The 15604-nt window shown below is 33.5% G+C and overlaps 1 protein-coding gene across 1 annotated transcript in view; it reads left to right on the top strand.

The window, feature by feature from the left end:
* The first annotated feature begins 5106 nt into the window (after positions 1 to 5106).
* The window catches only part of LOC126976699 (uncharacterized), a 78683-nt gene continuing 68185 nt past the window's right edge, over positions 5107 to 15604 (top strand). The window contains exon 1 of the mRNA XM_050825209.1: positions 5107 to 5460. The gene's annotated coding sequence lies outside the window, so the exon portion shown is untranslated. The remainder of the gene's footprint in view (positions 5461 to 15604) is intronic.

The raw sequence follows: 15604 nt of genomic DNA, 5'->3' as shown, positions 1-15604 counted from the left end.
GTAGTTATTTTATTTCATTTCTATGTTTTCTCTATATATAGTTAAATGCTTCTGCAACGGTATCTAGTGATCCATTCAGTATTCAAATAAGAGTACAAAAAATGGTAAGGGCCTACTTCTGTTTATTTTCTCTTGTTAATAGATTTCACTTTCAATGTCAATTTCATTATCTCAGAATATACTAGCTTAAAAACGACCTGAAGGCCTGATAAAGTCAAAGTCAAAAACCTTTTATTGACATAAAATCAATAGATTGTTTGTCAAGGTCAATCACCAAAAATTCAAATACATAAATAACACTGAAAACACTCAAAACGGGACTCGAACCCGAGACCTCTCGCGTACCGCGCGAGATCTCTTTCCAACTGAGCCAACCGTTCGAGTGACGTATCTTTGATAAAATCTTGTACGTCTTGTTGAACTCTCAGGTTGTGGCTTCATCTACAGGATCTACTTAACAGTTGATAACCTAATCAACCCCAGGCGATTGACTTGAGATGTCGCTCTTGCAAAACTTAATAATTTGTTATGTTTTAAAGTGATAACCCTCACTTCTGGGATTAATTACACAAATAAAACTGACACAAAATTTAATGAACGATGAGGGACTCGAATCCGCGACCTTTCGCGTTCTGTGCGAGCGCAATTTCCAAGTGAGCCAACCGTTCGAGTGACATATCGTTGATAAAATCTTGTATGCTTTGTTCAACTCTCAGGTTGTGGTTTCATTTATGAGTAAGTAATCAAAGAAGCGAGGACCCAGAACTTTAAAACAGAACAAATTATTCAGATACATGGTAATTTCACAAAAGCTTACAACATTATATATTTAAAAATTATACAATCCAGCAAAACAACACAAAGGCTGAATCTTAAATGATTTATATGTCTAGAATCTAGATAGACTATGACAGCTGTGAAAATGTCGAAAAAAAATAAGTTTAGAACTCTAAACTTATTTTTTTTCGAGGTTAGTTAACCTCCATTTTGAGCAATTCACGCACACTAACACAAATTGTCATTCAAATCGCAAGTGTAAGACGTAGCTTGTCACGCAACTAAACTAATACTCCTGGCCTGTTTTTATCGGTGGTCTAGCAACAAGAGACTCTTTCTAGGCGCATAAATTATCTAAGGGCTGAACCATAAAATCCATAAAAAATAACCATTCAATTCGACATTGTAATATCGTTTATCTACACCCATGCTTTAAAACCTCTATTAAAGATTCTGAAACAGTTAGCTTATTGCCAACATTAAAACACCCAATGTCCTAATAACCATTACATCATCCAAACGAGTGTTGTAATGAAGTTCAGTACAACATTACAACATTGCAACTGTTGTGTTATAGGGGATATTAAAACAGTGCCAAGTGTGATAATAGTATCACATGAGTGTTTTAATACCTAATCATCAAGAGTTGCATACAAGACTTTATCTACACCCAGAATATGAATCCTCTAAAAGATTCTGAAATAGTTTATTTTTACATTTCTGATTATATACAAATAAACTAAGTAATTAGGACATTGGGTGTTTTAATGTTGGCAATAAGGTAACTGTTTTAGAATCTTTAATAGCATGGTTGTAGATAAAAATAAGTTACAGTAACAATCGCTTTCCTTTTCCGTCTTCCTATATCTTCGATAGAAATGTTCGCTCTTGCACGATTTGCTTGTCTATGCTACGGTACGCATTATTATTATTTACTCTGTAAAAATATATATAATTCAAATTCAAATTCAAATATTATTATTCAAAATAGGATGTGACATAACTTATTGAAAGTCAAAAAACTAACACCCATTCCAAAATGAATGCCTCAGACCTGAGAAGAATGGGCGCAACAAACTCAGCGGGCATTTTTTTTCATCGAATAAATATGTTTACAAAGTAATATTATACAATTAAACTTATTATTTAATAGGCTGAGGGCGGTCACTCCATTCCTAATCTGTGGTATCATTAAGAAAGTCATTTATGTTATAGTAACCTTTACCACAAAAACAATTCTTTTGAATAACGTAATACTTCTGTTTTGAACATTTTTTGGGATCTAGTTGTAAAAGCATATACATCGCCCCACAAAAGACATACTAACTCGACTTAGCCGAGTAGTAGGCATCATCAGTTGTCATCAGGCATGTCTGTTCCTGGTGTCAACATTATGGTTATGACAGTTTCAATTGAGATAGCTTATGTAAGCAGTTGGAAAATATTACCTTTACATTAATAAAATTTATTTTATAAGTTCACTATTTATTTTGATATATATATTAGTCCAGTGTCCTGTTGTTTGTTTCCAGTGAACTCCTAAACTAATGATTTTAATGGGGATTACTTCACGGAGAGCAGTTTAGTCCAACTTGAGAGATAGGTTAGTTTTTATTTCGATTTGGGACCCATTATTATTTTTAATGCCAATATTTGTTTTGTATGTACATAATATTATATTCTATGAGAGAATTCAATGGCGCACAGTTTGACAGTTCTGCTGTGAAACATTTTCATTATAACAAAAGGGAGCATATTTTACGAAATAACTCTTGATGTTATGAAATATTATTGACAAATTCATAAAAACAGAATTTTATTTATTATGTATAGAACAACGTCTGTCGGGTCAGATAGTTTAGATATATTTTATTTGTGGTTTGATTTGGTATAATTACATGGATCTACTTATTAAAAATGGGTTAAAATACTCTATTGATACTTATATAATATCAAATCTTTTAAATTTAAGAATAAACTTGATGGATAAGCGCTAAATCAACAAAAAGCAATTAAAGTTAATTATTCTTTGAGTTACTAATTTTATTTTTATTTTATATCGTAACATTAAAATAAAATTAGTAACCCATTTATATTTACATGAATAGTTGCATTTAGAGTAAGTGTCAACTATGAATTTTCACAATACAATTTAGTATAGCAGGGGCATTCCAATCATATGCGTCATGCTAAACCAACAAAACACATAATAAACGTTTAGTTATTTCTTATTATATTTATCACATTTAATACATATTTTCATTCTTCTCTCGCTAAGCAAAAATCAAATTCAAAATCAAATTCAATAGTGAATAAATATGTTTTCAGTTTTAACGTTACGCATCTTCTGTTTATCAAGTTGAATTTGCAAATGCACATAAAACAACTGATTAAAAAATATTTAAGTATAGATTTCACGTTTCAGCATCGAACGGCTCAAGGTGGTTCGAAGACGTAACTATTTTAATACATCCTAGTAAGCCAATGACGTTCTATACATAAGAACGTCATTGTAGTAAGGACTTAATAAATATATTAATTTACAAATCTACATTGACATCCTCTCAGCGCATGCCTAATACATCACCAGTTATTCATAACACCTGATAAAAGTCGAACTGCTGCAAATTTGTTCTAAAATCATCTTAATAAGGGAGGAAAGGGGTGTCTTATTATATCAGTCGAGTAAACTTCAAGTGAGTACGGTCGGTTGCTATCGGCATTTTTCGGCAAAACTCGGAGCTGTTAAAAGTTTGTAGGCTCAAACACGGAACGTATTCACGTCGCATTTCAAAATTCTTGACACCGTTCTTCTCAAGGAAGATTGAATTCCAAAACGAAATTGAAAAATATTAATTTGATCCTAATAGTTGTATCCTAGTTGAATTTTGGATTTTTTAAATTTCAATAATTACAGTTCAGTTAAGTACATTATTAGGTGTTTGTTGGTATGTTTTCTACCTACCAATGTTTTGTTTTATTAGAATAGAATAGATTAGATACACTTTATTAACAATAAAAGCTGACACCTTCAATTTACAGTATAAATATTAGGGAATAAATTAAATTAAATGCGACAAAAATTATTAAAATATAAACAAAAAAATTGAATGAACTCTGCGGCGCGTGATTCCTTTCTAAAAGGAGCTGACTCAGTATTTTGTTTTCAACTAACTTATTTCTCTATTTACGTTAACTTCTCTCCAAAATTTTTATGATTTGACAGAGGTAGCATAAATATAGCTCCAAACTCTAAGGAGAGGTTTTTTTTTAAATTAATCCATAAGAAATTGGTGTAATCTTCACATTCCTCAGTTTTAATAAACAAATATTATATACACTCCTCGTCCACGCAAGTTTTTTTCTGTAGCTGTATTGATGGTAATTTGGTATAGCCAGTCATATCATTAGGCATATGTCTCATCTCTTATGTCATTGGGCATATCTCTCATTTTTAATCCAAGTCTCTGTTATCACAATAGCATGCAATGGTTTATTGAAACAGTTTCACTGTACATCTCAGTTCATTATGCTTGCCTTGCTTAAATAACTTTTTAAAAGTTAAGTTGTACACATTTTAGATGCGTATAATATCATTAACTGTTTTGAAAGATTTCATTATGTTACTGTTTTGGAAACAGAATAATTATATACGATTTCAGTAATTTAGTTAATTCAATTAATAAAATAGTCCTTATTTTTGTTTTGTGATCATTTTAAACGCTTAGGTACTATGTTATTTATTAATAAACGCAACTCCAAGTTTAAAATTACTTCTTTACTTACTGTTTACTGTCATGTTTTCCTATAGTGATAAAGGTTAGATTAAGACAAATAGTTTAAAACTTGGAACAACTTAACATCGCGTTTATTAATAACATAGATACTGTCTTATTAATAAACGCAGTGTAAAGTTACTCCAAGAATAGAATTACTTCTAGCTGTCATATAATTCTGTATTGATAAAAGATAAGATTCACCAGTGATAGGCACCTTTGCACAGGATGTCGGCTAGATTATGGGTACCACAACGGCGCCTATTTTTGCCGTGAAGCAGTAATGTGTAAACATTACTGTTGCGGTCTGAAGGGCCCCTTAGCTAGTGAAATTACTGGGCAAATGAGACTTAACACCTTATGTCTCAAGGTGACGAGCGCAATTTTAATGCCCCTCAGAATTTTTGGGTTTTTCAAGAATCCTAAGTGGCACTGCATTGTGCAGTGCCACTTAGGATTGCAGTGTGAGTGCAGTGCAATGGGCAGGACCTATCAATTACCATCAGCTGAACGTCCTGCTCGTCTCGCCTCTTATTATCATTTAAAAAAAAGATAAAGAGAAAACGTGTTAAATCTGGACTAACTTTACACTGCGTTTATTAATAAGACTAATAATATTTGCAGCTCTAATCCGTCCCTGTAGGAAGGTTTAACGTCCTGTCCGCGCAGGCGCGAGGCCTCCGCCCTCCGGCACAGCCACGCGCTCGCCAGCGACACCCTCCACCACACGTTCCAATTTCAAATCACTTGACACTTTTAGTTTTTTCAGCCGGTATTTTATGTGAAAAAAGTTTCGGGTGACGATTGACCTCTTTGGTGTAAGTGTTGTTAAAGAGTTTTAAGTGATTTAATACAATTTTATATCGGATGTACCATGTTGGATAGCTTGCGTAACAGGATCTAAAAGGTATGCTTACGACAATACAATTACGTGAATTAATAATTATATTTTATATTAAGTAAGATATGCTTTATATTTAACCATCTCTACACTTTATATAGTATATACGCAATAAGTAACATTGCTGACATTTACAGAAGTCAAAGTTTGGTTTTCGACTACGCATGTACCCAATGTAATATTGTATCTACAACAATCGTCCTGTACGACACAAAGAAGTTACATCTATTTACGTACAAAAACGGTAGATAATATAACATTCAAAATTTTATTCATTAATTATATCATGTTTAATCTTATATTATATTTTGCTGTACCAAAACATTATGTTGAATAAGTAATATTATTTCAGTTATCCTGCTTTTTCGTAGGACCTAAACAAAAATGAAATCATATATAATAATAACATATAACATCTAAAACGGTTATTCTCGAAAAATGAGTGGAGGTATCTAGCTAAATTTAAAATTTAATTCTCGTGTAAACGGTGCATTGATGCTGCAAAATACTTTCCAATTTCTAAATAAATTCATTGAAAAATATCCAGCATTTCAGCTTATATTTTAGTTCGTTAGTTTATCTGGGCTGTTTACAATCTTAGCCTCTTGATTAGACCAGTGTGCGTTTTTAAAATGTCTTCTAACTCCACCCAGCCCAGATTATTATAGAAGTCTAGCAGTCTTTTAAAGTTTCTGCAGGCATCCGGAAGCGATGCTGGTGATTGGAGTATTTCTGCCCGTCGTTCGGCCACACTGCTTTTACTCGTATTTACGAAACAGACCAGCAAAACTACAAAATTAAATAATATCATTCAAAATAGGTTTAAAATCATTTATTGATGTCTAAATCTACCGTCAACTGTTCGTTTTATGTTCGTTGTTTTTCATGCTGACCATGTTTTAAATAAGTATTAGCGTATTTATTATCTATAAAAGCGTAAACTTCTTGTTAGAAACTATGTAAAATATCACGAAGAGGTGCTAGGTGCACGTATTCATGGATTTAGTTTCAATGTCAAATGAAAACAAATAACAACCGACATATTTTTTAGTGATTATATCTTTATTTTCAGTACCATGAGATTATATTTATTAAAGACACTGAAACATGACTATAATAAAATAATAAACATCACTCAGGTCAGAGTGGGTAGGTAAAGGTACCTTTGAATCATTGTCGAACTTATTCTGGCAGAGGTACGAACCGGTACCTTGGGCACAGTAGACATATGTACTCGGGGCACCTGTCAAATCTATAAGGCCAATTCTAGGGTTTCCGCGATCGAAACCCAACAGAAAATATCAGTATCAGCGAATGAATATGAAAATATACATTCTTTTCCGGTTTCAAGAACTTTATTTCTCATTAAGACAGTCGCCACTTACATGAGAACATAAAATCAGTGAATGAGAGGCGAATTTGCTCAAAATAAATTAGAGCAAATTCGCTCAAATATTTTAATATTTTCTTTGTTTTAAGTTTTCAGTGGTGCCACCTTAGACAAGACTTGAAAATTCATAATTAATCTTAATCATACCGTTTAATAAAATGCCGAAATGCCAATTTTACAATTTTTTTATTGGTTCTGAAGGAAACGCTACAAGAACGAATTGCATGTGAACCAAGTCGGATATCAGTCTCATATTCTAAGGCGTAGCATTTCACTTTAATATTATATACTTAATTTCCAGTGGGAGGCTCCTTAGCACAGGATGCCGGCTAGATTATGGGTACCACAACGGTGCCTAATTCTGCCGTAAAGCAGCAATATGTAAGCATTACTGTGCTTCGGTCTGAAGGGCGCCGTAGCTAGTGAAATTACTGGGCAAATGAGACTTAACATCTTATGTCTCAAGGTGACGAGTGCAATTGTTGTGCCGATCAGAGTTTTGGTTTTTTAAAAATCCTGAGCGACACTGCATTGTTATGGGCAAGGCGTGTCAATTACCATCAGCTGAACGTCCTGCTCATCTGGTCCATAAAAAAATCCAAAAACTCTGAGTGGCGCTACAATTGCGCTCGTCACCTTGAGACATAAGATGTTACGTGTCATTTTCCCAGTAATTTCACTAGCTACAGCGCCCTTCAGACCGAAACACAGTAATGCTTACACATTACTGCTTCACGGCAGATATTGGCAGAAATATCGTAGATATACTGATAAATATTTATTATTATTATTTTATAACACGATAAATTGATTATAATGGCAAATACACAAATTAATTACAATGGGAAGACTACAGCAACTGTCTACACCAAGTGCCATGAGGAGCTGCTGAAAACCAATGGTGTGTTGGTGTCTTCTGCACTGACACAACAACGTACTGATGTATCAATGTCAGCTCCTTTTAGCAGGGAATCACGCGCCGCACTTTTTTTTTATTTTTTAATTCAATAATATTTATTACCTTATTTGATTTAGTAATTTAAGATTTATTAATATTGTTAATTGATGGTGTTGTGTGCTATTATTTTTATTTTTTGTTACTTATAAGTATTCTATTTAATTATGGTTGAACAGTTACATTCATTATTTTCTCACTAAACTTGTGTAAAAAGACGATCTTTTGACAGAGCAAAGACTCTTGTTTCAAGTATTATAAATTCCCACAATTTTTTTTAGTAAAACAGTCGGTGACCAAGAGCCCAAGTGAGTTGATATTTACCACAAAGAACCATTACCGCAAACCATCAATTTGTTTTAACAATAGGTACAATCGAAGTTTTGCATGCAACATAAATCTCACCCAGAACAACTTGATTACTTAATAATTAGTCGAAAACGAAAGTTTATCGTGAACTCAACATCAATTAACACAACTACATAACAATAAAATTCTACATGCTCGCTTAAATGACGTCTCTCGTGTCGGAGTCGTGGAGCGGTTTCTTTCCCAAAAATAATAATAGTTATATTTATTGTAATAACAAATAACCAATTATATAGCTCCTTTATCTTTTTTAAGTTGCAGTTATTTATTTACTTATTTAATTCATATAGGAAGACCAACAGCGTACAATAATCTATATATATAAAAATGAATTGCTGTTCGTTATTCTCCCTCAAACTCGAGAACCCGAAACGATTTGGCTAATTTTGGTCTTGAATTATTTCTGGAAGTCCAGAGAAGGTTTAAAAGGTTGAATTATTTATTTTTATTTATTTATTATATACAGACACTTTATCACATAATATTACATCATATTTGGTCCCTACACTAGGCGTAGCCTGTCCTGTAGGCAACCAATTTACATTCTATGGTTACCAATATGAACCGAAAGGTCAAAAAGTGCACTCTGTATGTGTGTGTGTGTGTGTGTGTGTGTGGGTGGGTGTGAGTGAGTGTGAGTATCTGATTAATCATATTACAAAGTAATAACTTTATATGAATGCTAAGCTATCACTTTAAGAATAGTTTCCATGTCTGCATAAGTGAGTGTGTGTAATCATCTCTGTATTTTAAATTTGACCTGATGGACCGAGCAATTTTTAATAGAACATTTTAAATTTACCTTGTTGTATATATATGTATGTAAGAATGGGCTAAATTTACTTGCAAATGTTGTATTTATTATTGGTGTTGGAATCTTGTACGAATGGCTATCTAGTAGGTTTTTATAATTAGGCAAATTCAAGACCTCCTTCTGCATGCTTGTCACACGCATGCAGACATATACCTCGGACAGAAAGAAGTTCTAAGTCTTTATATAGTTTATGTGTTGGGTATCTAATAGGTTTTTTAAAAATCACTTTAAGGACAGCTCTCTGTGCTCTTTCTAAGACTATCATGTGTGAAGTAGCCGCCCCTCCCCATACGGTGATACAATAAGATAATACAGATTGACCGATTGCAAAATAAATGGTTTTTAGCAGATTTAAGGATGCCGAAGCGCGTAAGTTCTTAAAAATATAGATCAGCTTGCGGATTCTTTTCGCTGTTGTATTAAGATGTTGCTTAAAGTTTAAGTTTTCGTCCATGACGACTCCTAAGTATTTTATATGAGTAGTTCTACTTATACTATTGCAAGAGCAAGGGCCAGATAGAGCAACAGGACATGTGTGGACTTTAACATCAAAAATGTGGGAAGGGGATGAAGTTTTCGTTTTATGGAAACAGATGTACTGTGTTTTAGTGAGATTTAAGGTTAGAAGATTATTTTGTAGCCATGTTGCAATATTCCTCATTCCTTGTTCCGCTGTGTAGTGCAGTATCCCAGTTTTTCCCGTAAAATAAAAGAGCTGTATCATCGGCATAACAGATGACGTCAGAGCTAGATACTTTAGTTTTGATGTCATTTATATACAAAAGGAATAACGTGGGGCCTAAATAACTTCCTTGGGGGACGCCAAAGTCTATTGTACTTGGATTGCGTTTCTTATGATCAACTATAATACACTGAATTAATATGAAAATACTCGGAATTAAATGAAAACCACAATTTTCATTTTCCTTTTGATGTGTCCCCCGTCGTTCAGAAATCAAATTAAAATAATAGTTTAAAATGAATAACTATCATATAATAATAGAATATATGTTATATATTAGTTTTAAATGAATTTTTATATCTTTCTATCTTTCTCAGTAGGTAAAATTAAACTTAATTTTAGGTAACTACAGTAGGTAGATTAACTATCTATCAAATTATTTTTGTGTAGATTGACAAATTTTAAGTTTGTCACAAATTAATTTTCTGAACGCAAACAATATTATGTGTCATTTGACAACAAACTATATATAGATTGATAATTCTTTAGTTTTGTCGAAAAATAAAATTTCTGAACCTAACCGCACAACAAAACAAAACAATAATTGTAGTTTATCAGAACGCTTTAAATTGATTAACTGACTGTATCATAACTGTGTGTGTCTGTCAATATCAAATTGAAACCTTACAAATAGCTAGTATTTCAGAAAAACTCTTTGTAAGTTTGCAACATCATGAGTAATTAATCGAAAATAATAATAAAATTTCATTCAAACCAAGCATTTCATTTTATTGGAACGAAGTTCCTTACGGCAGGCTTGGAGGGGATAGGGATTTTGCTGCGCGACCGAACTGAAAAAAATGTGATAGTAAAACCGTAACAAAAAATCCGTGGAAAAAAGTGCGTGGAAAAGTGCGTGGAATAAAACCGTTAAATGAGACGTGCGCAGTCGCGACAGTCGCATACACAAGCGAGTAGTGTATATATTATCAATATTATTATATTAATATATGATAACGATTATAGCAATATTAGAACGTTTTTTTTTGCAATTTGTGTCGATTCTACATTAGCCGAAGGAACTTCGTTCCTACCTGGTGTCCCACGACACCACATAATTTTTTTTATACAGAATATTATAAAGTCTTTTATTTACCGATTGAGGCAGTACGAAGTCTGCCGGGTCAGCTAGTTTTAAATAAAATCTAATAGTGACAAAAAGCCAATTAAAAGTCCTCACGGTTAGCAAAATATTGTAAAATAGTTACGAACACATAAGTTAATACTGTCAATGATAGTGGTAGATATACTTATATCATACTTACATACTTATAGCAGGGGCGTGCATTGGTTTTCTAGCTAGGTAGGCACTGTAGATCTAACTAGTTGTAGTTCAAATTCAAATTCAAATTCAAAAACACTTTATTCATGTAGGTCACAGAAATGACACTTATGAATGTCAAAAAAATATATAAAAATATTGTTTCTTATTGAATTTACCGCTACTTCGTAAAGGGTTGAGCTAATGAGAAGAAGTAGCAAGAAACTCAGTGCCACTCTTTTAATTCAAGATTTACATTTTAGTTGTTTTACAAATCATTTCAATTACAATATATGCAAAGTGACGCAACAAAAATATTCAAATGTCAAAAACTTAAAGGCTTACATGAGTAAGTCAAAAAAAGAAAAAAAAAAGTAAATTAATACTTATAAACACAAGAGTTATTGAGTATAGTAGATGCATCAATCCAAACATACCGTAAATAAATAGAGGCATTATGTGAGCATTTCATAAAATAAAGTTGAGCCTGGAGATTGTTTACCGTAGGTATTTTGGAAATATTATGAGTGGGGGTTCAATAGAAGTTAGGTTATAAAATAACGGAACCAAATTAAACTAAATTAACTTTAACACAATATTTATTTAGGTTCATAACAAGGTAGGCACTGCCTAATTGCCTATATGATATGCACGCCCCTGCTTATAGCATGCGTGTGCTCTAACAATATAGTCAAAGAATTCGTTACGCAACATGTGCCTGGCCTATGCTACGCTTGTACAGAATAGATCTAAGTCGACTCGCTTATCAATTTTATTAAAGTTACTGCTCACTCGCCACAAGTATTTTGTCTGTATTTAGATTGGATTAATTTTAACTGTCATTACTGCAAAGGCATAAAAGGCATTTTTTTCTCATAATTGATTCCTTTAGAATTCTTTTTGATGTCATTTCTAATAACTACTAGATTCTACTACCGCTTCGAAAACAAATGGCGCTCTGAGAGAGAAGAAGCGGCGCAAGAAACTCTCCCAGCATTTTTTCTTGCGCTCTTTTCAATAAAATTATACAATATTGTACAGTCATTTCTATCGCTATAAAATAATCACAATCTTGTCCCATGCTGTCCGATCATTTAGATATTCAGCAGTGGAGTTACGGAGTGGATTTACGACAGATCCATTTTTTTTATAAATCATTTAAATTTATTTAAAGATAATGCCTAAACAGTGGCTGGGACATTATTATAGAAGTGTATACATTTACCCTTAAAGCTATTATGTATCTTATGAAGCCTACTAGAATTAGTTACAAGCAATCCCTTATTTCTAGTGTTATAATAATGAAAATCACTATTAAGAGCAAAAAGGTAGACAGCTAAGCCCCGATTCCACCAATAACAATTCAATCTCAGTTAAATAAAACTCAATTTTATTAAAAAGTATTTCAAGTGTCAGTCTTGATCTCGATAAAAGACAGTGATTTCACCTGCAATAATATTTTAAAGTGCGTTTACGTAAACTGAGTTTTTTGTGTCATAAGCAAATAGATTGTATCAAATAATTGTCATAGATAAGTATGAAATTCTTAAGTCAAGGTTTATTTTAGGAGAACGAAAGTGACACCTCTTGAAGGCGATCAAATAATAGGGGTAAACTTGGGTTAAAGTGTGATATTGCCGTTTTATTGTAATAGGTACTTCGAATTGACATAGAACCTTCATGGTTTGAGATTTTTGAGTGAAACTTTTTTCACATGGTACCTATGTAGCTTCTCTTAAAAAATGTGCTACATTCGATTATCGACTTTCAGTTTTTTTTTATTCAGCTAAGCCAAGAAAGCTGGATTCTTAGAAAATTCGAGTGATTTTTGAATACGAGTTCCAACTCGAAACTAACGCGGCAGAAACAGCTCGCAATATCAATGTTGCGTTTGGAGAGGGGACTGCTAATGAACGGACCGTGCGATTTTGGTTTAAACGCTTTCGTGAAGGAAACGTTTACCTGAAGAACGAACCACGTGGAAGACCGCCCACTTAGATTCCAAATTAGTGAATAACAATGAATTGAATGAAATGGTGGAAGTCGATCCGAGCCAAACTACCCAGGAATAAGCAGCGAAGCAGGGAAGGGTAACGTTAACTATTAACGTTACCCTTCCCAACAATATTGAATCATTTGCGTCAAATCAATAAAATAAAAAAATATGAAAAGTGGGTGCCTCATGGTTTCAAGTCAGTCATAGACTGATCTGCAGAGAGAAACGCGTGTTGAAACTTGTGTTGCCTGTTCGTTCCAGAAATGAAGGAATATCGGTCTGAATTGTGACATGCGATGTGGATCCTTTACGATAACCGTATGGGAAAAATGCAATGGCTGATGATGATAAAAAGGTATTGGAAACTGTTTGGTGGTCTCATATCATATATAGAGTGAATAGATTTTATATCATAAATTTTGTTATTAAATTTAATTTGTGTAATTTATATTCAATTAAGAAGCGAATTGAAACAAAATCTTTTTATAATAAAACTATTATGATTCAATTAATTACTCAGAGTGCTAACCCTGACTGTCCTGCTAGCGCCTTCCCACACACATATACCTTGTATTTGAAACGTATAATAATGTTTACGAGAATAATATTAGTTTCGGATTCATTACCTTTAACGTCATCACAGACGAGTTACAGTGAACAACCTGACATATTGTATCAAATAGCAATCATATCATTCGGTTACAGTTTCCTCTATCACATATAAAATGGCAGTCTTAAGACCTTACCATTTTTTAATCATTTTATATATTTGTGTATTTATTAGGAACTGCTTTATTACATATACTCTTAAATTAATATTTTTACAGGTTTTTGTATTGTTCTGATACGTGCATCAATTAAAGCGAAAAAAAAGAAACATGATTCAATCGATACGATCAAAATGACACATATGGATGTTAAAGATATTAGCACCACTTCGGAAGAAACTCTTTCTAATCTTTATGTGGGTAAAACTTGAAAATGTTGAGAACTGGCCAGTTAGGAACACTGGTAATGAAAACTTTTTTTGAATTTCAATTTAAGAACTCTTTGGTAACCTAATGTAGTATATTGCATTCATTTGTCATTTATTTTTGTGAATTGTCGGCAAATCTAAAACTCTTCTTACACGTTAAAATGTACCGTAATGTGTAATGATTTATTATAACTTTCGTTGTGGGCTTACTCAATAACAAAGCTATATAGCTGCGATTAGCATTTCTTAATGAAGCCCCATCTCGTGCCACTATTTACAATTCGTTTAACGGGTTTAAACGTGGACGTAGCAGTCTCAATGATTATCCGCGTGAGGGACGTCCTTTAACAGCGACTACTGAAGATAACATCAGTGCTGTGCGACGCATGATAGAGGAAGATAAGAGAGTGACCTATCAGCAGATACGGGCAAGCCTAGGCATTGGTTTGAGTCAAGTTCAAGGAATATTACACGAAAATTTAGGCGTCAGGAAGCTTTGTACCAGATGGATTCCCAATATTTTAACCGACGACCAGAAACACCTTCGCATGAACTGGTGTCGCCAAATGTTAGGTTAGTTCAAAGGCGGTGACTCAAATGCTGTATTTGACATCGTCACAGGTGATGAAAGATGGATATATTGCTACGAACCCGATACCAAAAGACAATCAGCTCAGTGGTGTTTCCTTTCGAGGATCGGCCAACTAAGGTAAAGAAAGGAAGAAGTCAAGGAAAAAAAAGATGATTGCCTAATTCTTTGGTTGGAAACGTCATTTCGCGACAGTTGTGTTAGAAAATGGAAGGACAGTTACTGCAGATTGGTATGTCACTCGCTGTTTGCCTGTTGTCTTGGAAAAATTCGTCAGCAGCGCCCTCGAAGCAGGATCCTCCTTCACCACGACAATGCTTCAGCGCACTCCGCAAAACGGACTGATGAATATTTGACTATGGCAGGTGTCGAGATAATGAGTCATTCGCCATACAGTCCTGACCTGGCGCCCTGCTATTTTTATTGTTCCCAAGAACTAAAGATAAAATTCGAGGTATTCGCTTTACAAGCCTTGAAGATAATGTGAAAGCATACGAAAATGCCATAGAAGAGACCCATAAGGGAGAATGGGCCCACTCTTTTTCTAAGTGGTTCCATCGAATGCGACGATGTGTAGAGAGGAACGGAGATTACTTCGTAAAACAATAAAAGTATTGGCAACTTTCAACATTAAGCCGTTTTTCATTTTCTAAACATTTACAGTTTTACCTACGTATTTACAGTTTCAGCATTGTACATTATATTATGATTTTTGTAATAAACTCGCGTAATTTTTTTTTATTTATGTCAAATGACAGCTTCAACCTTAAAACTTGATCATAAAGCTCAGATGTAAAATTGTTTCAATTAAAGTTTGCACAATATTCCACTCATCATTACAACTTCTTAGTACCGCACTTCTAAGAGGCACATTAACGCTTTCAAAAGATTTATCGCAAGCAAAAGTGTTGAATAAATAATGTAAGCATATTAAATTGAACGTTTGAGTTTTGTGAAAGCTAAAACTAGATGAGTGGCCATTGAAAACCGAGTTTATACCGTGCATTGCGTCACAGTACTGCAGTGCAGTTTATACGTACATGACGGTGAGGTGAGAA

Source organism: Leptidea sinapis, chromosome 42 (genome assembly GCF_905404315.1).
Source record: "Leptidea sinapis chromosome 42, ilLepSina1.1, whole genome shotgun sequence".
Lineage (NCBI taxonomy): Eukaryota > Metazoa > Arthropoda > Insecta > Lepidoptera > Pieridae > Leptidea > Leptidea sinapis.
Note: the sequence above shows the minus strand (reverse complement) of the source record. Positions and strands in the feature narration are given on the sequence as shown.